At 45.9% G+C, this 26,153-nt stretch overlaps 1 protein-coding gene across 4 annotated transcripts in view; it reads right to left on the bottom strand.

The window, feature by feature from the left end:
- Positions 1-26,153, bottom strand: part of VGLL4 (vestigial like family member 4) — a 159,520-nt gene that overhangs the window by 40,312 nt on the left and 93,055 nt on the right. The gene's annotated exons all lie outside the window — the stretch shown is intronic.

Here is a 26,153-nt window from a genome sequence, read left to right as displayed (position 1 = left end):
AGTTAAAAATATGATTATTAGGCTTCCCTGGTGGCGCAGTGGTTGAGAGTCCGCCTGCCGATGCAGGGGACGCGGGTTCGTGCCCCGGTCCGGGAAGATCCCACGTGCCGCGGAGCGGCTGGGCCCGTGAGCCGTGGCCGCTGAGCCTGCGCGTCCGGAGCCTGTGCTCCGCAGCGGGAGGGGCCACAACAGTGAGAGGCCCGCGTAACTCAAAATATATATATATACATATATGATTATTATCAGCACTAAGTTTCTGTGGATAATTTGTCACCAGCTTAATGCACATGTGCTGTTCTCAAAATATTTTCAAAGTCAGACACTCACAATCAGAGTTCATATTTTGATCTGATTCCACATCTTGCTGTTTTTCATTCCTGTTTTAGAAAGGCTTTGTGCGAAGAGATAACTTTGTGCCCTGTTATGAATTAAAATAAGCATAACCTCTCATTACAAGAATGGCTGTATACTTTCTAAAATGTATAAGCCAGAGTTTTACTTTAAGAGAAAACATCAAGCTTTCTAAGTCATGGGGGGGCGGTGAGTACCTGAAATTTTCACAAATAATAATCTGTTTGTTGTGCTTTTCATATTGGCCTCTGAGGCCTGACCGATTTTGTTTCCACTTGGTCACAATCTGAGAGTCACATTAGGATAAAGTCGACTTCATCTGAGGCCTGTGGTACCTAAGAAAGGAAATCTTTGTTTGCCACCACCAATTTTTCATATCGTCACAGAATGGGTGGACAGTTTTAACAGCCGTTTGCTTCACACACATGTAACAAATACGATCTTGTTAGGGAAAGGAGGGAAAAGTGTCTTCTTAATGTTTACCAGGAAAAATAAAAACTTTGCCAACTTAAGTCAGCAAGATGTAAACTAGCAAATATACAGTCACCCATAATACACCTCCAGTCAGGATTTCTTTTAAGGATTCTGGCCCCAAAGCAAACTGGAACTTTCCATCTTAAATGAAATACCTAAAAAACAAGCCCTATGCTAGGCTGCTACACTCAGAAACTCAGTAGGATTTTGGGTGACCTCTACTTCCGATTAAGTCATTTTTGATTTAAACAAACCAACAGCAGTGCTACTCTCTGTACCTTAATAAATTAGAAAATATCCTTTTGAAATCTGCCCCTCATTCTCAGTCTCTCCTTCTCCACAGAGCATCAGTCACCCGGTTAACTTCCGGAGGAGCCCTGGTGATACCCTGAGAAACCCAGCAACCGCGAATCGAGCCTCATCCACAAGGCACGGCGCCAGCGCACCCCCCACGCCGTATTTCTCCACATCCTGGGCAGGGTAAGCGGCATGGGGAGTACTCTGTGTGACCCCTGGGCTGTGGAGCCATCTCATCAGATGCCAGATGTGAGGCAATGACAGTTGCCATGGAGAATCGCCACCCCACCCACGAGGGCGAATCACCCCAGAAATGGAAGAGTCGCTCATTATCACACAAGCGACCGGTGTTGAGAGAAGAGCAAGACTCTTGGGGTGAGGATGACACTCCCGCTTCACTCCCCAGTCTCCGTCCTCGTACCAGTTCTTGGGCTTGTTTGCACTTAAGTTCATCAAGTACAGGCACTGCTTATCTTAAGACTGAATTGCTGGTGTCTGGCAGAGAAAGTCCGCAGGAATCCTATGAGAACACTGGAGATTGGTAACCTGGCGGGCAAAGGACCCAGGAAGGAACCACAGCAGGTCCTCCTCCCCTGGGGGGAAGGGCAGCTCCTCTATAGAGATGACGGGGACATGCAGGACGTTAGCGCTGGATTCCCTCGTGTGACGGATGGAGTCACCTACTCAGGGTCACACACGAACAGGTTAACTGTAGCCAGAACCGTGGCCTCTGCCTATCAGGCTAACACCTGCTCCTCCTAAGCACCGTGCAAGCCCCACACGGGGCTCAGCACAAAGGAACCAGGGGCAGAAGGAAAAGAGCCACGGTCAGAAGGGCAGGCAGGTCTGCCCAGTCACACGCCTGCATTCATCTCCGGGCCCCCCTGGAGAGGGCCCTGGCCCCACGGCGGGCATCGCAGAGCAGGATTTGCTGTCGTCAGTGTGTGCGTAGCAAAACAAGGTTAAAATTATTTTAGTAAAACTGAGGAGTACGTGTTTTTTTTTTTTTTAAAGAAGATGTTGGGGGTAGGAGTTTGTTAATTAATTTATTTATTTTTGCTGTGTTGGGTCTTCGTTTCTGTGCGAGGGCTTTCTCTAGTTGTGGCGCGAGGGGGCCGCTCTTCATCGCGGTGCGCGGGCCTCTCACTGTCGTGGCCTCTCGTTGCGGAGCACAGGCTCCAGACGCGCAGGCTCAGTAGTTGTGGCTCACGGGCCTAGTTGCTCCGCGGCACGTGGGATCTTCCCGGACCGGGGCTCAAACCCGTGTCCCCTGCATTGGATGGCAGACTCTCAACCACTGCGCCACCAGGGAAGCCCTGAGGAGTACATTTTTAAATTTTTAATTTATTTTTGGCCGCATTGAGTATTTGCTGCTGCACGTGGGCTTTCTCTAGTTGCGGCCAGCGGGGGCTACTCTTTGTTGTGGTGCGCGGGCTTCTCACTGCGGTGGCTTCTCTTGTTGTGGAGCACGGGTTCTAGGCGCGCGGGCTTCACTAGTTGTGGCACACGGGCTTCAGTAGTTGTGGTTCACGGGCTCTAGAGCAGAGGCTCAGTAGTTGTGGTGCAGGGCCTTAGTTGCTCTGCGGCATGTGGGATCTTCCCGGACCAGGGATCGAAACTGTGTCCCCTGCACTGGCGGGCAGATTCTTATCCACTGCACCAACAGGGAAGCCCGAGGAGTACATTTGATCTGGGAGTCAAGGCACCTGTGGGATACCCTCCCTTTATTTAGAAACAGGCAAATATGGGCACGCACTTACCCCCTCCGGGCCTCCACCCAACCAGGGGACAGACTAGCTAATATCTCATATTCCTTCAGACCCAATTCTATGGTCCACAATCCTGTAATCAATTAAGTAACCAACCAACCAACCAACATTTACTATGAAATTATTACTTGTGAAATACTGAACTAAGACATCAAGACCCAAAGTACGTACCTCGGACCTTATATGTAAAAAAAAAAAAATACAAGTGAATCCATGGTCAAATAAATTTGGAAACCACAAGATTAAATAATTTTCCCAGGAGTTCCTTCTTGTCTTCTAATGCATGTGTCAGTTTCCAGGAGAGAAACACAGCAGCGCTGCCTTCAATCACCCCATCCCCAATTCATCCTACACCTTCTGTAGACACAGCCTTGCAAGGCTCCATTGTGAGAACATCACCCTATCCTTAGCCAAACAGCCAGGAGCTTGCCAGCCACTGATAAAACACTATCCAGACTGCTTCAGCATTCAAAGTCAACATCTGGTCCCAGCTACGTTTCTCATCTGTGTTCCTAGTATTCCTCTTTCTAAGCTCTGAAAATTTCAGTCCTAAAAGTTAAACTAGACTAGTCACCATTCCACAGAGAACTAAAGATCTTTACTCAGGCTCTTCCCCTAATCTTCCTGTGTTGAATCCTACACATCCTGCAAAGGCCACTTAAAATGCCACCTCCGTCAGGTTGCCTTCCTTGATTCCTCAACCTGAAAGCCATCTCTTTTCCTGAATACCCAAAGAAATTTATCACTGTGGCCCTTCCCTTCCCACTTTGTTCTGTGCCCCTTGAAGTAAGGGACATTTTGTTCATCTTCTATCCTTAGAACACAGGGCACAATATATTCCATGCAGCAGATGGTTAGTATACACTGACAATGAGTAAATGAGGCAAGGGGTGCCCAGGTTATAGAGTTTTGAGGTATGTTAAAAATCAAAGATAATGTAGAATAAGGAATTTTTAAAGACCTATTTAAGGATATATTTACATAAAGAACTCTTACAGCTCAACAATAGAAGGGTAAGCCGATTTAAAAATAGGAAAGTATCTGACAAGAACTTTCTCCAAAGAAGAGAATGGCCGAGAAGCACAACGAAAGATCTTCAACATCACTAGACGTCCGGGAAACACGAAACAGAGCCACAATGAGACACCACCTCGCAGCCACTAGGAGGGCTAGGATGAAAAGACAGAGGACAAGTGTTGAGGATGTGGAGAGATTAGAACCCTCGTGTCTTCCTGGAGCAAATGTGAAATGTGCAGGTGCTGGGGAAAACCTCTTGGGGCAGTTCCTCAAATGGTTAAACACAGACCCAGCGACTACTCTCCCAGGTACGTATCCAAAAGAAATGAAAACATATACTCACACAAAACGTATACATGAAGGTTCATAGCAGCATTATTCATTATAGCCCCAAACCCAAATATCCATCAACAATGAACAGATATAAAAAAATGTGGTATATCCATACGATGGAATGGTATTCAGCTACAAGAAGGCGTGCAGTACTGGTTCACGCTACGACATGGAGGGACCTAGAAAACAGTATGCTGAGTGAAAGAAGCCAACACAAAAGCCCACATACCATCGGGTTCCATTTTATGGAACGTCCAGGAAAGGCAAATGCACAGAGACAGAAAGTAGATTAGTGGTTGCTGGGGGCTGGGAGAAGTGAGGGGTGGGACATGGCTGCTACTGAGAGCAGGGTTTCTCTTGCGGGTGATAAGAAAATGTTCTAAAATTTATTGTGGTGAAGGTTGCATAGCTCTGTGAATACACTAAAATCCGCTGAACTGTATACTTAAAATGGGGGAACTGCACGGTAATGTGAATTATATTTCAATAAAGCTGTATTTATAAGTAGATGAAAGAAGATCCCAGTATTATGAGATTCTTTTCTCTCTCAGGTTTTTCCACAATTAACTGTTAAATAAGAACAAGCATCCATTAATTTTCCCTGAAATAAAAATAAACCTTTTGTTATTATAGCTATATCTCTCTGTCAGTCAGATAATTTTCTAAATATTTATCAAGTTAAAACAAATCAAAGCAGAAGTGCTTGAGGTTATGTAGACACTTGGATTCATCAGAGTCCTATTAAGCTCCAGCTCAGCTTTTAATCAGATTGTGTTTGAGTGTCTATTACATGCCCAAGGCTGTGCAAAGTGCTGTCAGAAAAACAAATGATGAAACTTATACAGACCCTGACCACAAGCAGGCAAGGAAAAAAAATACACACCGAAAGGAACTTATCTTGGTGTATAAAAGACTTCTTTCTTTTGTGCTTATGTGTATTCTAAATCTCACAATGGTCTGGTAATTGAAAAAGGAGAAATGATCTTTCTTTGTCAAGAGCAAACAAGAGGAGGGAGTTGGAGCTGAGGAAGCCAGTATTTTAAGTTTCTCGAGTTGGCTTAGCTACAACTGTCAAATTTAACTTTTCTTTTTAAGTTACAATTATAACTAAAGAGGCTCAACTTTTAAAATGTATTTGGCCTTTTTAACAGAAGATAATCTTATCCAGGTTATGTGATGCTGAAGAAGGAACGATGCCTAATGGATACAAAAAATTTACTTAATTGCTGTGTTTAGTCATGGTAGCAGTTCTAGTATATGGATCAAAAATATTCCTTAAGTGTTTCTCCCAATTTTGAAGATGAGCAAGGATTTGGGCCCAAGATTTCACAAGAATCAGCATATATTAATTTCAATTAAAAAAAGTTTAACAGAGAGAAAGAAAAAAGAAAACCACTTAGATTTATGATGTGCTATATAATGATTCTGCTGAAATATCAGAAGGAAAATCCTGCTTTCAAAGTCAGAAATGGAGTGGAGAAGAGAGACCGAGGCAGGGCCCTGAGACCCAGGAATCTGCAGCCGCGTTTCAGAACCCCATTCTTGCCATATTTAAAAGCTTCTAAGACTCCTTATTTCCTACATTATAATATAGCTAAAACTGAAGTTTGTCTATCATCAAGTGGCATATTTTGATAGGACTGTTTTTCTTCGGCAGACCTGACACAGTGGTTCATCTTAGACTGGACCCAATACAGAACCTGACTGGAGGGCCTTCAGAACAGCACCTGTCTATTCAGCCTTGATTTCTTCATTTGTAAAATTCAGTGGTTCCATTAGCTCATCCTGAAGGCCTACCTTTGGCTCTCAAATCTACATTCTCCATAAGGTAGGTACATCTTCCAAAGGCGGTTGATAGAGAAATGGTCAACTTTTACAGGACACCCTTGACATGGTGGGAGCAAAAGCTGGTTCAACTAAGAACTCCTGACTAACAGTTCACCTCGTAATTGAAGGAGATTTAGTTAAAAACCAAGCACCCTTCTCAGTCCCAGTGTCCCGGCTTCATTTACTTCTTCCAATGCTATGAGCAAGTTGTCCTTAGTCAACTGAAGCCTGAGATAAATGCAATGTGGTCCACAAAGCAGACTTGACTTTTTTTTTTTTTAACATCTTTATTGGAGTATAATTGCTTCACAATGGTGTGTTAGTTTCTGCTTTACAACAAAGTGAATCAGTTATACATATACATATGTTCCCATATCTCTTCCCTCTTGCGTCTCCCTCCCTCCCTCCCTATCCCACCCCTCTAGGTGGTCACAAAGCACCGAGCTGATCTCCCTATGCTATGCGGCAGCTTCCCACTAGCTATCCACCCTACGTTTGGCAGTGTATATATGTCCATGCCGCTCTCTCACTTCGTCACAGCTTACCCTTCCCCCTCCCCATATCCTCAAGTCCATGCTATAGTAGGTCTGTTTTATTCCCGTCCTACCCCTAGTCTCTTCATGACATTTTTTTCCTTAGATTCCATATATATGTGTTAGCATATGGTATTTGTTTTTCTCTTTCTGACTTACTTCACTCTGTATGACAGACTCCAGGTCCATCCACCTCACTACAAATAACTCAATTTCGTTTCTTTTTATGGCTGAATAATATTCCATTGTATATATGTGCCACATCTTCTTTATCCATTCATCTGTCGATGGACACTTGGGTTGCTTCCATGTCCTGGCTATTGTAAATAGAGCTGCAGTGAACATTTTGGTACATGACTCTTTTTGAATTACGGTTTTCTCAGGGTACATGCCCAGTAGTGGGATTGCAGGGTCGTATGGTAGTTCTATTTGTAGTTTTTTAAGGAACCTCCATACTGTTCTCCATAGTGGCTATATCAATTTACATTCCCACCAGCAGTGCAAGAGGGTTCCCTTTTCTCCACACCCTCTTCAGCATTTACTGTTTCTAGATTTTCTGATGACGGCCATTCTGACTGGTGTGAGGTGATACCTCATTGTAGTTTTGATTTGCATTTCTCTAATGATTAGTGATGTTGAGCGTCCTTTCATGTTGGCAATCTGTATATCTTCTTTGGAGAAATGTCTATTTAGGTCTTCTGCCCGTTTTTGGATTGGGTTGTTTGTTTTTTTTGTTATTGAGCTGCATGAGTTGCTTATAAATTTTGGAGATTAATCCTTTGTCAGTTGCTTCATTTGCAACTATTTTCTCCCATTCTGAGGGTTGTCTTTTGGTCTTGTTTATGGTTTCCTTTGCTGTGCAAAAGCTTTTAAGTTTCATTAGATCCCATTTGTTTATTTTTGTTTTTATTTCCATTTCTCTAGGAGGTGGGTCAAAAAGGATATTGCTGTGATTTATGTCATAGAGTGTGCTGCCTATGTTTTCCTCTAAGAGTTTGATAGTGTCTGGCCTTACATTTAGGTCTTTAACCCATTTTGAGTTTATTTTTGTGTATGGTGTTAGGGAGTGATCTAATTTCATACTTTTACATGTACCTGTCCAGTTTGTTACTGAGCTGAATGGCGGAGACTAAGACCTTCTCCACGGAGCGGAGACAACTGATCCGGTTTCAGAGCGACAGACGGGTCCCGGGACAAAGCAGGGGCGGTGTCACTCCCGGTCTCAGCCCCCGTCACAACGCCTCCATCAGCTCTGTGGGCCAAAGGCCAGACAGGGATTTGTGGCTGCACAAAAGGCGGGCATGACTGGGGGGAAATGAATCAAAATAAGGGCATTTATTGTCGTTTTATGGAGGTTAGACAGCACAAGGCCGAAATGACAATGTCTGTGTTTATGGGAAAGGGGAAGGGACAGCTATACTAAGGGGTCTCTTGCTATAACTTCTAAGGATTCTTCACAAAAATCTCTATGCCTCGCCCAACGGAGAGTTTTCTGCCACAGTTTAAATCTCTGCTGTGTCCAAGATTTTATGTTCTACTCTCCTCCTCACCCCTTTTATTGTTTCTAAACCTAAACCAAAGAAGTAAAACCACGGCTCAGTCCCCCAAGCCAGCTGCCCGGCAATGGGATCCGGCTCCTGTCGGACCACAGCCCACGGCGACAGACTGACATCACCCCGCAGGCAGAGGGAGCACCTGATAAAACAAGCGCGCTCTACATTTCACAGCCCATCTCCCATCTCCCAAGCCCCGCAGCCGGGGCCTATTCATTTTCTTTCAAAGAATACTTCTTTGTCTCACGGACCAGCAGCTGGGGGGAAGACAGAGAAGTCAACCTCTTTCAAACAGTCCAACTTGTGGCTATTCTGGACTTTTTTCTTCTTTCTAAAAAGGAAGGCTGTTAGGCAATACGATGAAACCCAGGAGAGCCAGCAGAGATAAAAGATGTGACGTAGCGTCTGCCAGCGACGGACTCTACGACTGAGTGACGGGGACCCCTCCCGCCTCCGCTTGCGGTGCCCCACCAAGTGCCCTCCCCACCGTCACCCTAGACTCACGGCTCTAAACGCGCAGCCCGATCATACATCGGGAGGCCAAACCTCAGCTAAAGGTCACTCTTGTCCAGTCGGCCAGGGTCAGGGGGCTCAGGGGAGGCTATGCCAGACCCCCGAACTGAGCTTGGTTTCAGCAGCTCTCACCTTTTCTTTAGAGCAACAATGAGATTGTTGAGAGAGGAGGGAAAAAAAAAAAAAAGCAACCCCACAACCTGTATGACTGACTGCTAATAATTCAGGATAACAACACCACAGTAAAACTTGTGGAGTTGAAACACACACTGTTTTAATTAGAATTTCAAGTACTCCAGATAATCTTGTAGACATTACACTTTGTCAGAGCTTTCTTCTATCTTATATCAGCATAGTTTACTTTAAAAGCATTTAAAAATCCGAGCTGGTGTTCTGGGCTTTCCTGACGACAGTCCTGTAAGGGAAGAGGGGAAGAATAACTCCCATCCTGCAGCCAAGGAACTGAGTGTCTCAAGAATGGGTGAAGGGACTTCCCTGGCGGTCCAGTGGGTTAAGAAGCCATCTTGCAATGCAGAGGATGCCAATCTGACCCCGGGTCGGGGAACTAAGATCCCACGTGCCGTGGGGCAACGAAGAGCCCGCGTGCCACAACTAAGACCCGATGCAGCAAAATAAATAAATATTAAAAATAATTAATAATAATAATAATGGGTGAATAGCTCAAGTCACAAAGCTGATTAATAGAAGGGCTGGAGGGAGAAAGCTGGCATTTCGATCTCCCAGCTTTCATATCTTTCTAGCTGTGCAGGATGCTTTACAGGTTAAGGAAAAGCAGCGGGAAGAAGACACTTGAAGGGAGGAAGCAGGACCGAGAGTGGAAGGGAAGGGAGAGGAAGAGGAGGGGTGCAGGGTGAGGGCAGGACGGGGGACCTGTGCACTGAACTGCGCCTCCCAAATTCACAGGTCGCAATACTAACCCCAGTACTCAGAATGTGACTGTAGGTAGAGACAGGGTCCTGGGGGTGGGCCCCAATCCAACAGCACCAGTGTCCTTGTAAGAGGAGACTGGGACACAGACAAGTACACACACAGAGGAAAGACCACAGAAACATGAAGATGGACATCTACGAGCCGACAAGAGGGGCCTCAGGAGAAACCAACCCTGCCGACACCTTGACCTCCAAGTCCAGCCTCCAAAGCTGTGAGAACAGATGCCTGCGGTGTGAGCCCCCGGTCTGGGGTACTATGATCCCACAGCCCCAGCTAAGTGAGACATAAGGAGGGAAGAAGGAGAGGAAGCAGGGAAGGCAGGGTCAGGGCGGACACTTGGCTCTGACACAAAGGATAAAGCTCTTCACTTTGGGACCAAACAGCTTCCACCGCTTGGTCTGTCCTGACCCACCTAATCTAGTGGCCCTGGTTGAGATGGAAGCAATTTTTTTTTTACTGTGGTAAAAGTCACATAATATAAACCATACTATTTTAACCTTATTTAACTGTAGAGCTCAGTGGCACTAAGTGCATACACATTGTCGTACAGCTCTCACCAACATCCATCTCCGGAATTTGTCACCTTCCTGAACTGAAACTCTGTCCCCATTAAACACGAACTCCCCATTCCCCCGCCCCCCAACCCCCGGCCCCAGGCATCTACCAGTGTACTTTCCGACTCTATGAATTTGACTATTCTAGGTACCTCATGTAAGCGGAGAAATGGAAGCAATTTAACGCCTGGAGGCCACTTCCAGATTAGAACCTGCCCAGGAGGGGACGAGACCCGTGGGCTGGCAAAGAGAGCAAGGGAAGCCCTGGCTCAGTACCAGGAAAAGTGCAGAGAGACTCAGGCTGTGTCTCGGCGAGAACAAACGCACAGGAGAGACCAGGGCTCTCTCTGCAAAGCACAGGTGAAGGGGAGGGTCGGGGAGACCAGGCGGGGGTCTCACCCAGGCAGCTCCCAGACCGCACCGAAGCCGCCGGTGTGCCGGGGTGGACACTGTAGACAGCTCCTAATGGTTTTTAAACACCTGTAATTCTCCAGGGGCAAGAGGAGAAAGGGTAAAAAGACAATCCCAAAGAAACGGTAAGATGTCTATAGATTCCCAATATACATTCTAAATACACACTAAGATGTTTTAATAAGGTGAAGAGAAAGGTTAATCTGATATCAAAAAGCACTAACTGAAAATATTTTAAAATAAATTAAAAATTGTCATATTCGCATCCATATGTTGCTATTCATTGAATTAGCCAAGTTCTACATCATTTAAAATAACTGTGTTGTGCTCGGGGCTTAAAAAAAAAAAAATCCGTGCAATCTCATTTACCCTACTGAGTTCACTTTATACCTGAACCGTATCTTCATAGATTATGTAATACTAACCTGGGGTAAAATTATCACAAAGTAAGAGAACTCAAATTAATCTTACTATCTATATCATCCATACAGATACACCACATACATATCATCTCAGCTCAAAGAAAATTTCAGGTACCTGACAGTGAGATAATCAGTGTTAGGCTGGGTTTTGGCTTCATAAATCATGACCGGGATTTAACAGGATGGAACACCCGTTCGCATCCTTGGTTTCCTGAGCCAGACCTAGTAACCACACTGGCTTCTGTTCTTGGCCCTCGAACCCCAGACTGTGGCTCTGACGGGAGCTGCAGAGGGTTCAGAGTAAATCAGAGAAGCTGGGTCTCAAAGTACAAGCCCTGCTTTTGCTGTATGGTGCCTGCCTGGGTATTAGAACCTCAGTACAGTGAGTCACACGCCCTCACGCGTCCCTGTCTGAGGCCCCAGCACTGACACATGACCTGTGAACCCCAAGGAGGTAAGAGCAGTTCAAGCACCTTGGATGCCAAGGGCACAGAACCCTCCTTAACGGAAAAGACTCTCTAAGCCCGCCAGAAATTCTTCACTGTGTTTACTAGCAAATCTACTTCTGTAACACGTTTCTGTTAATAAAAAAGAGGAGACTTATGAACGCAAAGTGTCTGCAGGTGGTGTTGGAATCAGGCACTCTGCCGGGGACTCGACTTTCTTTCAAGTGGAGCCTACAGAAGGCATTGCCGAACGACGTGAAGCAAGAAAGAGGCTGTCCTAACCTCTTCAACAGGAGAGCCACCTGGGGGAGGTACCACCTCTTCGAGGTATTGTGTAAGTGGGTGAAGATACCCTAAGCAACCCCCTCTTCCAGCCCTTTGGCATGTAACAGGTTAAACATCCTAGGTTAACAGGCTAGTATCGGCACTGTCAAAACATTCTTAAATTTAAGGGAATTCTAGAGGGTATGACCGGGGCCCGGAGGCCCTGGGAGGGTTGAACCTAAGAGTCAGTCACTGACCACTGAAGGAGGAAAAAGAGAGAGAGTCTGGGGCGTGGAAGGAGAGACGGGAAAACTCAACTTTCCTTCCTCGGGCCTCCCGTCACACTGACCCTCCAGAATGGACTTCTCACACCCTGGCTACCCTCGGGCTTGCCTGGGTCCCACTCCTCCTTTTCCCGCCGGCGTGCGCTCAGAGTGCGGCCCCGTGACTCGTTTCTGGGCCCCCGACCGCGCTGGCCCAGTGCACAGAGACGTCGTGGGCCTTCGGATCAAAGGTGTGATCTCGGCAAAATCTCTTCGTCTCTCTCGAGCCTCTATTTCTTCATCTACCTTGAGAGCGTCTTCTTTGGGGGAACCAGTGCCAACTTCCAGGAAGTTCCCAGCCCCGCACGGGCCATCTGTTACTATTACCATCTGTTCGATTCCATCCTTTGATACGACTCCCATCCAGAGGATGAAGTGATGGGGGCAAAGCACCTTCTCCAGGGTCGCTCCCACTGTTCACGAGAGGTTGGCACGTGCGCAGTTTCCACCAACTAGTCGAAAATCAGACACAGTGCCAGCCAGGAGCACAGGTCAGTGACCTTCCAAACCTGCTCCATCAAGAGCCAGTGGGGGATCTCGGGGCAGCTACCTGACTGCCTGTGACTGTTTCCACGTGTGTGAAAAGGACCACGTGAACCCACACAGAGGCCCAGATCTATCTTAAGCGTTAAAGGGGACACCTGGCACAGTGCCAGGTGCTCTAGTGCCCCTCCCCCCACATACACACAGGCTCCCCTCGTTTGCTTGTTTCCAGACGCCTTTCCCCTCACTAGAATTCCTCCTGACCAATTCAGTCATCGCCACTTTCAACATGCAATCTCAAGGTGGCCTGCCGCCCAAGAGCACCTCTTCTATTTTTATTTTTTTAATTTTTTTTTTATTTTTTGTGGTACGCGGGCCTCTCACTGTTGTGGCCTCTCCCGCCGCGGAGCACAGGCTCCGGACGCGCAGGCTCAGCGGCCGTGGCTCACGGGCCCAGCCGCTCCGCGGCACGTGGGATCCTCCCGGACCGGGGCACGAACCCGCGTCCCCTGCATCGGCAGGCGGAACCCCAACCACTGCGCCACCAGGGAAGCCCAAGAGCACCTCTTCTGATACCACCGGCTGGAGTCTGCCCGGCTCCAGCTCCCAAACTACAGATTTCTGGGCCATACCATGGTGTTTGCTGCTGTCTCTCGAGAGACAGACGGGCCCCGTCTTGTTCTCTGCAATATAGTCTAGTCCAGACCTGCAGAAGTAAGGTGAGGCTCCCAGGAACCAACTCAGAATTCATACATAAACTGGCATATAAACTCCTGAAGGCCACAGATGGGCCAACCTACCCCAAACACGGAATCGCACATCAGCTCCAAGCCCCTTCCAGCGTGGAAGCCGGCAGGTCACCGGGGCGTGACGGACACCCTAACTCCGACGTCTCAGAACGCCACTCTGCCAAGGCAAGGAGAGGCAGCAGTCCACCGTGTTACTTACTGCTGCCCAATGGGCTGCTTTCCGAAGCCAGCGTGATTTTTCCAAGGATTAAAATAGGACGCAAACCTCAAAGACTCCACAACGCTGAGAGTGAAAGCAGCACTGGGCATTCAGGCACACACGTGATCCGAGGGCCTAATCACCGGGAAGCCTGGTAAAACGAGCCAGTTAAAGTAGGATTTTGTCAGCCTTACCACTCAGAGAGACAAGTGCCCAAGTACAGAAGTTGATTTTTTCCAATTCTTAAAATAATTTTAAAGCTACCGAAAAGTTTAGTAAGTGAACATCCCATCCCCTTCCCCTTGATTCATTTCGTCTGTCTACACACATGAACCTTTTAAACTATAACTGCTATAATTTCTAAGGTACCTCGCAGGCATCGTATCATACCCCCAAATACTTCCAGTGTCTTCTACTAGTGAAGGCACTCTCCTCCACAGACACAGAACCATCATCACACCCAAGAAAGTTAAAGGTGATATATCATCATTATCTAATACCCAATCCAGGTTCAAATTTCCTCAACTGAACCGTCTCTTTTGTGGGGAGGTAGTGGAGAGAATCCAGGATCCAATCAAGAACCACACACTGGTCGATGGAGTTGCTGCATCTCTTTATTTTATTTTATTTTATTTTGTGGAATATTTTTTTTAAAACATCTTTATTGGAGTATAATTGCTTTACAATGCTGTGTTACTTTCTGCTGTGTAACAAAGTGAATCAGCTATACATATACATATATCTCCATATCCCCTCCCTCTTGCGTCTCCCTTCCACCCTCCCTATCTCACCCCTCTAGGAGGTCGCAAAGCACCAAGCTGGCCTCCCTGTGCTATGCGGCTGCTTCCCACTAGCTAGCTCTTTTACATTTGATAGTGTATATATGTCCATGCCACTCTCTCACTTTGTCCAAGCTTACCCTTCTCCCACCCCATGTCCTTAAGTCCATTCTCTACGTCTGCATCTTTATTCCTGTCCTGTCGCTAGGTTCATCAGAACCTTTTTTTTTTTTTTAGATTCCACATATTTGTGTTAGCATATGGTATTTGTTTTTCTCTTTCTGACTTACTTCACTCTGTATGACAGACTCTAGGTCCATCCATCTCACTACAAATAACTCAATTTCGTTCCTTTTAATGGCTGAGTAATATTCCATTGTATATATGTGCCACATCTTCTTTATCCATTCATCTGTTGATGGACACTTAGGTTGCTTCCATGTCCTGATCACTGTAAACAGTGCTGCAATGAACACTGTGGTACATGTCTCTTTTTGAAGTATTGTTTTCTTGGGGTTTATGCCCAGTAGTGGAATTGCTGAGTCACATGGTAGTTCTATTTTTAGTTTTTTACGGAACCTCCATACTGCTCTCCATAGTGGCTGAATCAATTTACATTCCCACCAACAGTGTAAGAGGGTTCCCTTTTCTCCACACCCTCTCCAGCATTTCTTGTTTGTAGATTTTTTGATGATGGCCATTCTGACTGGTGTGAGGTGATACCTCATTGTGGTTTTGATTTGCATTTCTCTAACAATTAGTGACCTTGAGCAGCTTTTCATGTGCTTCTTGGCCATCTGTATGTTGTCTTTGGAGAAATGTCTATTTAGATCTTCTGCCCATTTTTGGATTGGGTTGTTTGTTTTTTTGTTATTGAGCTGCATGAGCTGTTTGTAAATTTTGGAGATTAATCCTTTGTCAGTTGCTTCATTTGCAACTATTTTCTCCCATTCTGAGGGTTGTCTTTTGGTCTTGTTTATGGTTTCCTTTGCTGTGCAAAAGCTTTTAAGTTTCATTAGGTCCCATTTGTTTATTTTGTTTTTATTTCCATTTCTCTAGGAGGTGGGTCAAAAAGGATCTTGCTGTGATTGATGTCATAGAGTGTTCTGCCTATGTTTTCCTCTAAGAGTTTGATAGTGTCTGGCCTTACATTTAGGTCTTTAACGCATTTTGAGTTTATTTTTGTGTATGGTGGTAGTGAGTGTTCTAATTTCATTCCTTTACATGTTGCTGTCCAGTTTTCCCAACACCACTTATTGAAGAGGCTGTCTTTTCTCCATCGTATATTCTATATTCTTGTCCCCTTTATCAAAGATAAGGTGACCATATGTGCATGGGTTTATCTCTGGGTTTTCTATCCTGTTCCATTGATCTATATTCCTGTGTTTGTGCCAGTACCATACTGTCTTGATTACTGTAGCTTTATAGTATAGTCTGAAGTCAGGGACCTGATTCCTCCAGCTCGTTTTTCTTTCTCAAGATTGCTTTGGCTATTCAGGGTCTCTTGTGTTTCCATACAAACTGAAATTTTTTGTTCTAGTTCTGTGAAAAATGCCAGTGGTAGTTTCATAGGGATTACATTGAATCTGTAGATTGCTTTGGGCAGTATAGTCATTTTCACAATGTTGAGTCTTCCAATCCAAGAACATGGTATATCCCCCATCTGTTTGTATCATCTTTAATTTCCTTCATCAGTGTCTTTTTTTTTTAAAACACCTTTACTGGAGTATAATTGCTTTACAATGTTGTGTTAGTTTCTGCTGTATAATAAAGTGAATCAGCTATAAGCGTACATATACCACCATATACCCTCCGTCTTGCATCTCCCTCCCACCCTCCCTATCCCACCCCTCTACGTGGTCACAAAGCATGCTACTGTATGACCAAGCAATCCCACTACTGGGCATAAACCCTGAGAAGGCCATAATTCAAAAAGAGCCATATACCCCAGTGTTCACTGCAGCTCTATTTACAACACCCAGGACATGGAAGCAACCTAAGTGTCCATCGACAGATGAATGGATAAAGAAGATGTGGCAGATATATACAATGGAATATTACTCAGCCATAAAAAGAAATGAAACTCAGTTATTTGTAGTGAGGTGGATGGACCCAGAGTCCGTCATACAGAGTGAAGTAAGTCAGAAAGAGAAAAACAAACAGCATATGCTAACACATATATATATATGGATTTTTTTTAAAATGGTTTTGATGAAACTAGGGGCAGGACAGGAATAAAGACACAGATGTAGAGGACACGGGGAGGGGGAAGGGGAAGCTGGGACAAAGTGAGAGAGTAGCACTGACATATATACACTACCAAATTCAAAACAGATAGCTAATGGGAAGCAGCTGCATAGCTGCATCTCTTTAATTTCTTAAAGGAACTTTTGCTGTCTTTCTTCCTCTTCCGTGACATTGGTGTATTTAAATAATCTAGACCAATTAACTGCCCTACAATTTCTGGTGATCTGATCATTTCCTCATGATTCGATTCGAGGTGACCATTTTCGGCAAGAGTACGAGAGAGATGTGCATAGCACGTGGCATCACATCAAAGGCACCTGATGCCACTGTGTCCCACTGCAGGTGCCACTAAACTTGAGTACTTGGTTACAGTGATGCCCACAGAATTTTCTATCCTAAAAAAGTAATCTTTTCCCTTTCATAGTAATATGGGGGTGAGCATCTAGTCACTCCCCCTCAATCTCCTGCTCATTTATTAAGCTCCTTTTATTTGTTCTGCAAGAGACTAGAGTTAAGCTGGATAAAACATGGCGCCCTCCTCCCACCGATTACAAATCGGCACAGGTCTGACATGGGACACGCAGCATTTTTACATAAAAGACAGTGAAAGAAAAATATTTTGCACTTCCTGAAATACACTAGGCATTCAATAAACATAATGCTGTGTTAAGAGCCTGTACAGTTCGGGCAAATAAAAGCTACTGGCACTAACTTCATCCTCTCAATTATCCCTCTCACATCACCTCATACCTTGGCAGAAAGTCCTTCAACGTGGTCACCCAGCCTTCCACCATGAGAGTTTAAAGTTCCTGATGGATTCGATTGCTGAAATGAAGTCTAACAGTTCTCGACCTGGTGGTGGAGACCTCCACAGCCCAGCCCTCTAGCGTCACCCCCCTTTCCCGTCAAACGACCGCTCATGCTGTTTACTTACTCAGCCTGCGAACACTCTTGCATCTCCCCATCACCTGGCAAGTTCCAGGGGCAAACCCTAGTGCATTACCCTTTGCTCTGAAAGCTGCCACCCAAGCTCTCTTCTTGAGAGAGCCCTCATCCCCAAATGACAGTTAAGTGAAACTAGCATCCCTGCCGAATCGCCCTGGAAATTGACATAACAGCCCTTATTTTATTTTTTTATTTTTTTTATTTTTTTTATTTTTTGCTGTATGCGGGCCTCTCACTGCTGTGGCCTCTCCCGTTGCGGAGCACAGGCTCCGGACGCGCAGGCTCAGCGGCCACGGCTCACGGGCTTAGGTGCTCCGCGGCATGTGGGATCTTCCCGGACCAGGGCACGAACCCGTGACCCCTGCATCGGCAGGCGGATTCTCAACCACTGCGCCACCAGGGAAGCCCAACAGCCCTTATTTTAAAGGCTAGCTGCTAACTGCTGAATCTAGTCCCCACCTGAAGAAGGTATGGAATTTACAACTGGCAGAAGGAAAAAAGAAACGTGGATCATTCAAAGGCATTTTAGTGCCCGGTATGTCTGTAGCACTATGCCTAGCACTGAGGGGAACACAAAAATGACTGAGATCTGGTCTTTGCCTCACGAACCATAGTTCTAGTAGGAGTGTTAAGTCACGGTGATAAATAATCATAAGGGAGAACGTAAAAGCCAAAACAAAAGAGTTGCTCTTTAAGTGGGTGAACTGTATGGTATACGAATCGTATCTCAATAAAGCTGTTACCAAAAAAGAAAAAAAAAAAAATTACCGAGGACCACAAAGAACTTTTGCTTACATAATTTCTATCTATCAATAATTACCATATTAGGAATTAAAATGGAGAAAGTTTTCAAATATTAATTTCAAGATAAAAATAAACTCATTACATGTAAAAAGAAAAATACAGAAGCTATGAACATTTTAGATGAGGAAGATATCAATTCTAGCTCTAATAATCTAGTCAGGAGTGGGATTGCAAAAATAGGAAGGATTTGGACACTTGGAAATGGTGGGAATGGGCATTCCAGGTGGGGAGAGCTACACACATAAAGGCAGAAAGCAGGAACGGCGTCCTCGCGTGTGTGTGAGATCGATCTAACTGGAACAGAGGGCTCGTTTCTTCTGTTGGTTAAGAGTTAAGGCTAAATAGATCAATGGGTCAGATAATAAGGGGCTCTGAGCACAGGCAGAGTTCGGACCTGATGGCAGACAACTGCACAGAGCCACCGTGAGCGCCCACACAGCTGAAGACGAGCTTCCGAGAAGGGCGGTCTGCTGACGCTGAGTTGCTCGGATGGACGCACCTGAGCCAGGGGACAGGGCAGCAGTGCATCGGGGGTGCGGCACCAATGTTCACAGCCATGAGGGGGACAAGAGGCCAGTACAAGGGACATTCTAAGGGATAAGCAGAGGACTGGACAGTGTTTCAGCCTGTACCTTCACCTGATCCTTTCAAAACGGGCCACCCTCATCTTCTTCCTATCTTTCCCTCAACACTCACGCTCATCTTGGCTTCTTTGTAAGTTGAGGAACTAAAATGAATTGAAAAAGCCGGAGAGCTACATTTTTTCTGACTTATCAACATATTAAGAGGGAAAATAAAGATTGAGTTAGCAGTATAACTCCATATGTTAAGTTCCACAGGTTGATCTAACAAAGTTTAATTAACCTTCTACATCCACTGTCAGTGGACACTTTTAGTATTCTAATAAGATTACTTTTATTACTGGAGAAAAAAAATCAGCATACCAAATTTTCTTGAAGTAAAATAATACTGATGTCCAGTGTTTCAGTGGCAGGGATTGTGCTAACAGCTTCTGATTACCCATGATTAACTGACATTCATTCAATAGATATTTTCTGGGTAACAACTGAGTTGTGAAGAACAACTATCAAATACCTCAAATGATAATGCATATTTATAAAAGAAAAATTTGGAATGGTAACTTAAAACAGACTCATATGAATCTGACCCTATGTTAAAATAAACCAATCCTAAAAAAATGATCACAGGCCATCATTCATTAAATTGATGCCAAGCTAACATCGAGTTATGTTGGTTTTTTTCACAGTACCCAGTATATTTTGGAGTCCTTTTACATACAAACTTATTTCAATAGTTATAGTTTGCATAAGCTATTATTAAAAGATGTTTGCATTCCCCAACTGAAAACGAAGAGACTACTGAAACTGAAGTCTACAAGTATACTGACCAGCTTGAGACAGCACCACAACACTTCCTGGCGATTTACTGGAGAGGCACACAGCTAATTTCATATATAGAAAAGAGTGGGCTTCCCTGGTGGCGCAGTGGCTGGGAGTCCGCCTGCCGATGCAGGGGACGCGGGTTCGTGCCCCGGTCCGGGAGGATCCCACGTGCCGCGGAGCGGCTGGGCCCGTGAGCCGTGGCCGCTGAGCCTGCGCGTCCGGAGCCTGTGCTCCGCATCGGGAGAGGCCACAACAGTGAGAGGCCCGTGTACCACTAAAAAAAAAATGCATAGCCACGGTGTACAGCACAACCAAAGAATATGGGAATGTGAGAGCTGCTTTCTGAAGGGACTACTGCAGGATCCGTCCCCTAGGTTTTCATATTAATTGGAAATCTTTGATTTCCTTATGAAATCTTATAAGATACTTACTAAAAATCCATATCCAACCAAGGAGAACTTGTTGTATCTTCACCAAGTTCCAAGAAAAGAGACTGTTAGATACTAACCTAAAAAGTCCTAAAAGTTCATCTGAAAACAAATATTCCATCGGCAGGTAGAATTGAATGTGTTTCCAAAACCGGAAACGCCCACTTGCTGCTCAGTGTGAAGGCGGGGGAAGTCCCCCAAATGAAACAACTTCAAATGTTGGGGGCCTGTGCTGTTGACATTTTCCTTCTACTTCTGGGCTCCCCTCCCCACCCAGACCTCTCCTTTTAAGTTTACATTATCCCGGTGAGAGGATTTTATCAATGGGAGGCCAAGGAGGGCGGACTCCCTGGGGCATGTTTGCTTAAGATATGAAGGTCAAACAACCATTGTGCTTAAAAAGTTGTGGCCTTTGGGGGCCCATACTTCAGGTCTCTCCTCACCTCCAAGTGACTCATTAAGAAGCAAAAGAAAGAGGAAAATGGAGCGGATCAAAGGCTGGGCTGTCGTTAAGTGAAAATGAAGGCAGATGAAAGGCCTGCCCTCCACTTCAAAGGGGCAGCTGAGCTCAGGTGCACAAACAGCGAGAGGCTGGGCCCTGAGGGCAGGCGGCTGTGAGGGACACAAGGTGGCCTCCCGAGGGCCAGATACACCCGGGATCGGTTATGCACAGGAGAACCACAACAATGAACACAAATTCAAATGTTTTCCTCCTGCACGTACAGGGGCGTAGGTAACCCCAAAACATCAAGTGACATACATCAGGTCCGCACTTGCAAAGATGAAAAGTTTTAAATGTAACAAGTTTCAAGGACTGCTGAAAAAGTTGGCACGTCTAAAGCCGTGTACAATTATATTTAAACAGTTTTTCCTTATGCCCCTGAGGTGTGTCCTGAAATAAACCTTAATTTTGAGAGATCTTGGCCGTAGCAGGAAGTCTGGTTTCCCCAGGAGTTTAATGAAGGATTCTTAGTGCGCTGAGGCAGAGGGCCCCCCAGACTTGCTCGAGGCCCTCGGGTGGGAGCAGAGCAGGTCTAGAGCCACGATGGGCTACGGAGAAGAGCAGGGACACCAGGTCCATTTCTGGCTCCACCAAAGTCTGCCTCAGCTCACCCCATCCACTCCCCCTCCCACACCAGGCACCTGGGCAGACAGAAGCTCCTGTAGGCAGGAAAGGTCTTACATTCTCAGGGGCCCTTAAGTCACTTAATCGACTCTCCTCCCTCAAACAGACTCCCTGCAGTGACTATTAAAACAGGTGACTGGGGCTTCCCCTGCTGGCGCAGTGGTTGAGAGTCCGTTTGCGGATGCAAGGGACGCAGGTTCATGCCCCGGACGGGGAGGATCCCACATGCAGCGGAGCAGCTGGGCCCGTGAGCCGTGGCCGCTGAGCCTGCGCTCCGCAACGGGAGAGGCCGCAACAGTGAGAGGCCCGCGTACCGCAAAAATTTTTTAAAAAATTTTTTTAATAAATAAATAAAACAGGTGACTGTGAACCCCACCACCCAACCCCTTTAACACAGGGAACAGCCTTATCTGTACAGCTGTGGCCACGCTGCAGACTTTTCAGGGAATTTACAGGTTTTCCCCTGTAATTCATTGTTAGTAAAGGACTTGCATGTTAGTGCCCAGGAAGCAGAGGAGGGAGCCTGCCACCCCCTTCTGCCTGAAATGAATAAGCAGGAGGATAGGTAACCATTCAGGAGCATTTCCTTGGGGCCAAGAGGTATTCCAACAGCTTTATGTGAACGATTTTCATTTCATCTTCCTAATTACCTATGGAGTAGGTACTATTATTAGTCTTACCTTTCAGAAGGGAAAATGGAAGCAAAAAGTGGCTTGGCAACTTGGCCAATGTCACAGGCCTTTGGAGAGGCTTAGTGGATCCGAGTGCACTCCAGCTGGGTGTTGAAGGATGAGTAGGAGTTTGCCGGTGGGCACAGGGTGGTGGGAAACAGCATGGCACCCCTGAGCTGCTGGAGCGCACAGGGCCGGGTGAAAGCACAGGAGAGGACAAGGCAGAGAAAAGAAAGCCCCACAGACAGTGGTGTAGGGGGGACAGCTTAGACTTGGGTCATCCAAAGGCTTTGGCGCCTCCAAGGGCCCCTCAAATCAATGACTGTGAGTAAAAACTTAGTTTGCTATGCAGGTGGGCGCAAGTCCGTGAGCCCTCCCTCCGCCTGCTTCCAATCAGACTGCCCCCACAGAAGCGGCCCTGCATGGAAGTTCCGGAGCGGCCAGTTTCACTGGCCACACTCAGGAAAGAGTGTGGACTTCATCCCGCAGGCCACGCGGAGCAAACGGCTAGGCTCCAGCCGGAAAGCAGCACACTCACATGGACACGTGGCCATCTGCACACCTATCCTTGTCAACTGCTTCCCTTGGAATTCCATCCCCTCCTCTCCTCACCCCCAGCCTCCCAACACCCGACCCTGACAAACACACAATTTATTCTCTGTAAAGATTATCTTAATTTACAACATGCATGGCACTGATTTGTTTCTTTAGAAGATAGCTAGTAGTGATGATAAAGAAAGCACGATACTTGACTGTCAGCTCCTTGAGAAGAGCTGTATCGTGTTCAGCAGGGAAGGTCCCTTAGCACCAGACACAAAGCCTAGCTCTCAGACACCCACGGCACGGACTACAGGTGCCATCAGTGAGGCTCATAATCAAGCTAACAGTACTTCCCAAAATATTTTCATGTGAGCAAATGCACACACGTAGCACCTTGCTGAGAATCAAATGAATGGAGTAACAGTAACAAACAGTATTCTCCACTTCAAATCTCCAAATTTTACAAGAGCTTTACTGAAATACAATTCATATACCATAAAATTCACCCATTTAAAGTGCCCGATTCCGGTGGGAGGGAGGGAGACGCAACAGGGAAGAGATGTGGGGACCTATGTGTACGTATAACTGATTCACTGTTATACAGCAGAAACTAACACACCACTGTAAAGCAATTACACTCCAATAAAGACGTTTAAAAATAAATACATAAATAAAGTGCCCGATTCCATGTGTTTTAGCGTATTCATAGGGTCGTACAACGATCAGCAGAGTCTGGGGGCGGAACAGTTCATCCCCCCAGCAAGAAACTCATACCCCTTAGCAGCCACTCCCCATGCTGTCCCCGACCCCTACTCTCTGGCAACCATGCACCTACTTTCTATCTCTATAGATCTGCCCTATTCAGGGCATATTTCATAGAAACCGAATCACACGTGTAGTCTGGTGCGTCAGACTTCTTTCACTTAGCATAGCGTTTTCAAGGTTCATCCATGATATACGTCAATACATTTGTTTTTACTGCCAAATAATATTCCATCCTATGAGATACACCACATTCCAGTCATCCACTTATCAGGTGATGGGCATTTGGACTGATTCTGCTTTTCGGCTATTACAAATAATGCTGCTACGGATGTTCGTGGACAGATTTGTGCGAGGCTATGTTTTCAGTTCTCTTGGCTATACACCTAGGAATGGAACTGCTGGGTCTAATGGCAACTCTGTGTTTAACATTTTGAGAAAAATGCCAAACTGCTTTCCAAAGGGGCTCGCACCATTTTAAATTCCTAAATTCCTACCGGTAACACAGGAGGTTCCAACTTCTCCGGATCCTCACTAACACGTCATTGTATTTTTTTTTTTTTTGCGGTACGCGCGCCTCTCACCGCTGTGGCCCCTCCCACTGCAGAGCACAGGCTCCGGACGCGCAGGCGCAGCGGCCACGGCTCACGGGCCCAGCTGCTCCACGGCATGTGGGATCGTGTCCCCCGCATCGGCAGGCGGACTCTCAACCACTGCGCCACCAGGGAAGCCCTGTCTTTTTTATATTAGCCATTTTAGGGCATATGACGTTGTATCTCACTGTAGTCTTGATTTGCAATTTCCTCATGACTAATGATGTAGAGCATCTTTTCATGTGCCTATTGGCCATCTGTGTATCTTCTTAAAGTTGAAGTCTCAAGAGTTTTTTTATACCTTCTACACACAAATGCCCTATCATTTGATTTGTAAAAATGTCCTCCGATTCTGTCTTTTTATTCAAATCTATTTTTCCCCTTATCTATGCCCTTCAGGCATAGGAACAAAAATCTGATCCTTACTCTTACTTCTTTTATAAGGTATGCAAATTTTATTAGAAATGCTCTCCTAAAAGCCACGTTTCTTGATAGGCCGGCCTATATAGAATGAGGCCCCATCCATTGCTAAATACCCACTGCACACACCTGGGTAGCAAACTCCTAAATAATAAATAACAGTGATATTCACCATGGACATTCTGGCATTTCAGAAATTCAATCCATCTCCCAAAGCCTTACTTTAATGGTTTAACAAAACAAAGAAATAAAATTTCACACTATTAACAGATTTAAGAACCTACATGTGTTTTGCCAACCTATTTTCTTTAAAACCATGCTGACAATTGTCATTAAAACTGTTCCCATGCCAGCGTGCTTCTAAATTGTTTTAGCCTTGACATAAGGTCAGTGAGAATTAGACTAATGAAGAAACAAAGCAATACTGAAACATTTCAATTTGGGGTCTACTAGACTATACTAACTTCCAGCAAATTAAAAGGATGAGCCCTCTGCAACCACTGACGTGTATTTCACTGTTAGTTCTCCAGGCTTCTTGTTCTCCCTGTGCCATTAACCTTGAGGGTCTAGCTCTTTGTCAATCTCACTTCAACCGCACCTTCCAGGGATTACAGAATCACTAATTCTACAGCACACTGTGCCCCATCCCCAGTCAAATCAGAGGGACAGATGTGAGCTCATGTAATTGAGAGGTTTCCATCTGTTGCCTTGAGAACTGAGGCCTGAAAGACTTGCATTTCATTTTCTTTCTTATACTCATTCAGAGATGCTCAGTCTTTGATGATCCAATTAACATAAGCACCCGGTATTTCAGCAAATAACTTAAATGGCTAATGCTCCAACCTCTCTTGCCAAAGGCGGACGGACATTCACTGAAGATTCTCACGTCAGACCTATTATGAATCCCAAAGGTGGCTGAAAGACCAGAGGCGATAAAACTGAGATGGAGAAAGGGATGCCAACTCATTCACATCCAAACCCTTGCTTCCACATTCACCACACATTACCAGGGTACCCCGCTGACGCCACAGATGGTCTACTGGGACACTGTCAAGGCACCAGGGACTTGCTTGGGAGGAGTAAGAGAAAGGATCTATGAAGCAGAAGCAGCAAAGGATCGTATTTTAGTAAAAAGCTTAAAATAGGTGTTGTAGGGACTTCCCTGGTGGCGCAGTGGTTAAGAATCCACCTGCCAATGCGGGGGACACGGGTTCGAGCCCTGGTCCGGGAAGATCCCACATGCCGCAGAGCAACTAAGCCCGTGCGCCACAACTACTGATCCTGCGCTCTACAGCCCGCGAGCCACAACTACTGAACCCACGTGCCACAACTACTGGGCCCACGTGCTGCAACTACTGAAGTCCGTGAGCCTAGAGCCCATGCTCCGCAAAAAGAGAAGCCACCGCAGTAAGAAGCCCGCGCACCGCAACGGAGAGTAGCCCCCGCTCGCCGCAACCAGAGACAAGCCCGCGCGCAGCAACGAAGGCCCAACGCAGCCAAAAATAAAAACAGGTGTTGTATACGAAGGAGGAATTACATTCTTTCTCTCGGGGTTTTCTGTAAGATGCTGATGCTGAATATTTATCAGGTGAAACTGACTTCATGTGACAAATGTATTCCTGAAAATTTGGGAGTAAATTAACTTTTGGTTAAGTCTGATCGTGACCTACGCCAAGCTCCTACTTAAAGCAAAAGTGGTTCTCAGTTTCGTTTCATCCATCTGTGGGAATTTTCCTTATTGTCTCTCATTCAGCTGCTCCTTCCTACTCAGCACTCTGTACAGTGTTTTTCAGTGTGGTCCCCGGACCACCTATATCAGAATCCCCTGAGATGCTTGCTTAAATGCATACTCCTAGGCCCAAACCCAGTCCCAGTGGGTCCAGGGACCCTCAAAATCTGCCATTAAGCACGCCCCCCCCCCCAGACGTCCCCATGCACACTAGTGGGAATCTTCTCTTGTGCCTCT

Source organism: Kogia breviceps, chromosome 10 (genome assembly GCF_026419965.1).
Source record: "Kogia breviceps isolate mKogBre1 chromosome 10, mKogBre1 haplotype 1, whole genome shotgun sequence".
In the NCBI taxonomy this organism is placed as follows: domain Eukaryota; kingdom Metazoa; phylum Chordata; class Mammalia; order Artiodactyla; family Physeteridae; genus Kogia; species Kogia breviceps.
Note: the sequence above shows the minus strand (reverse complement) of the source record. Positions and strands in the feature narration are given on the sequence as shown.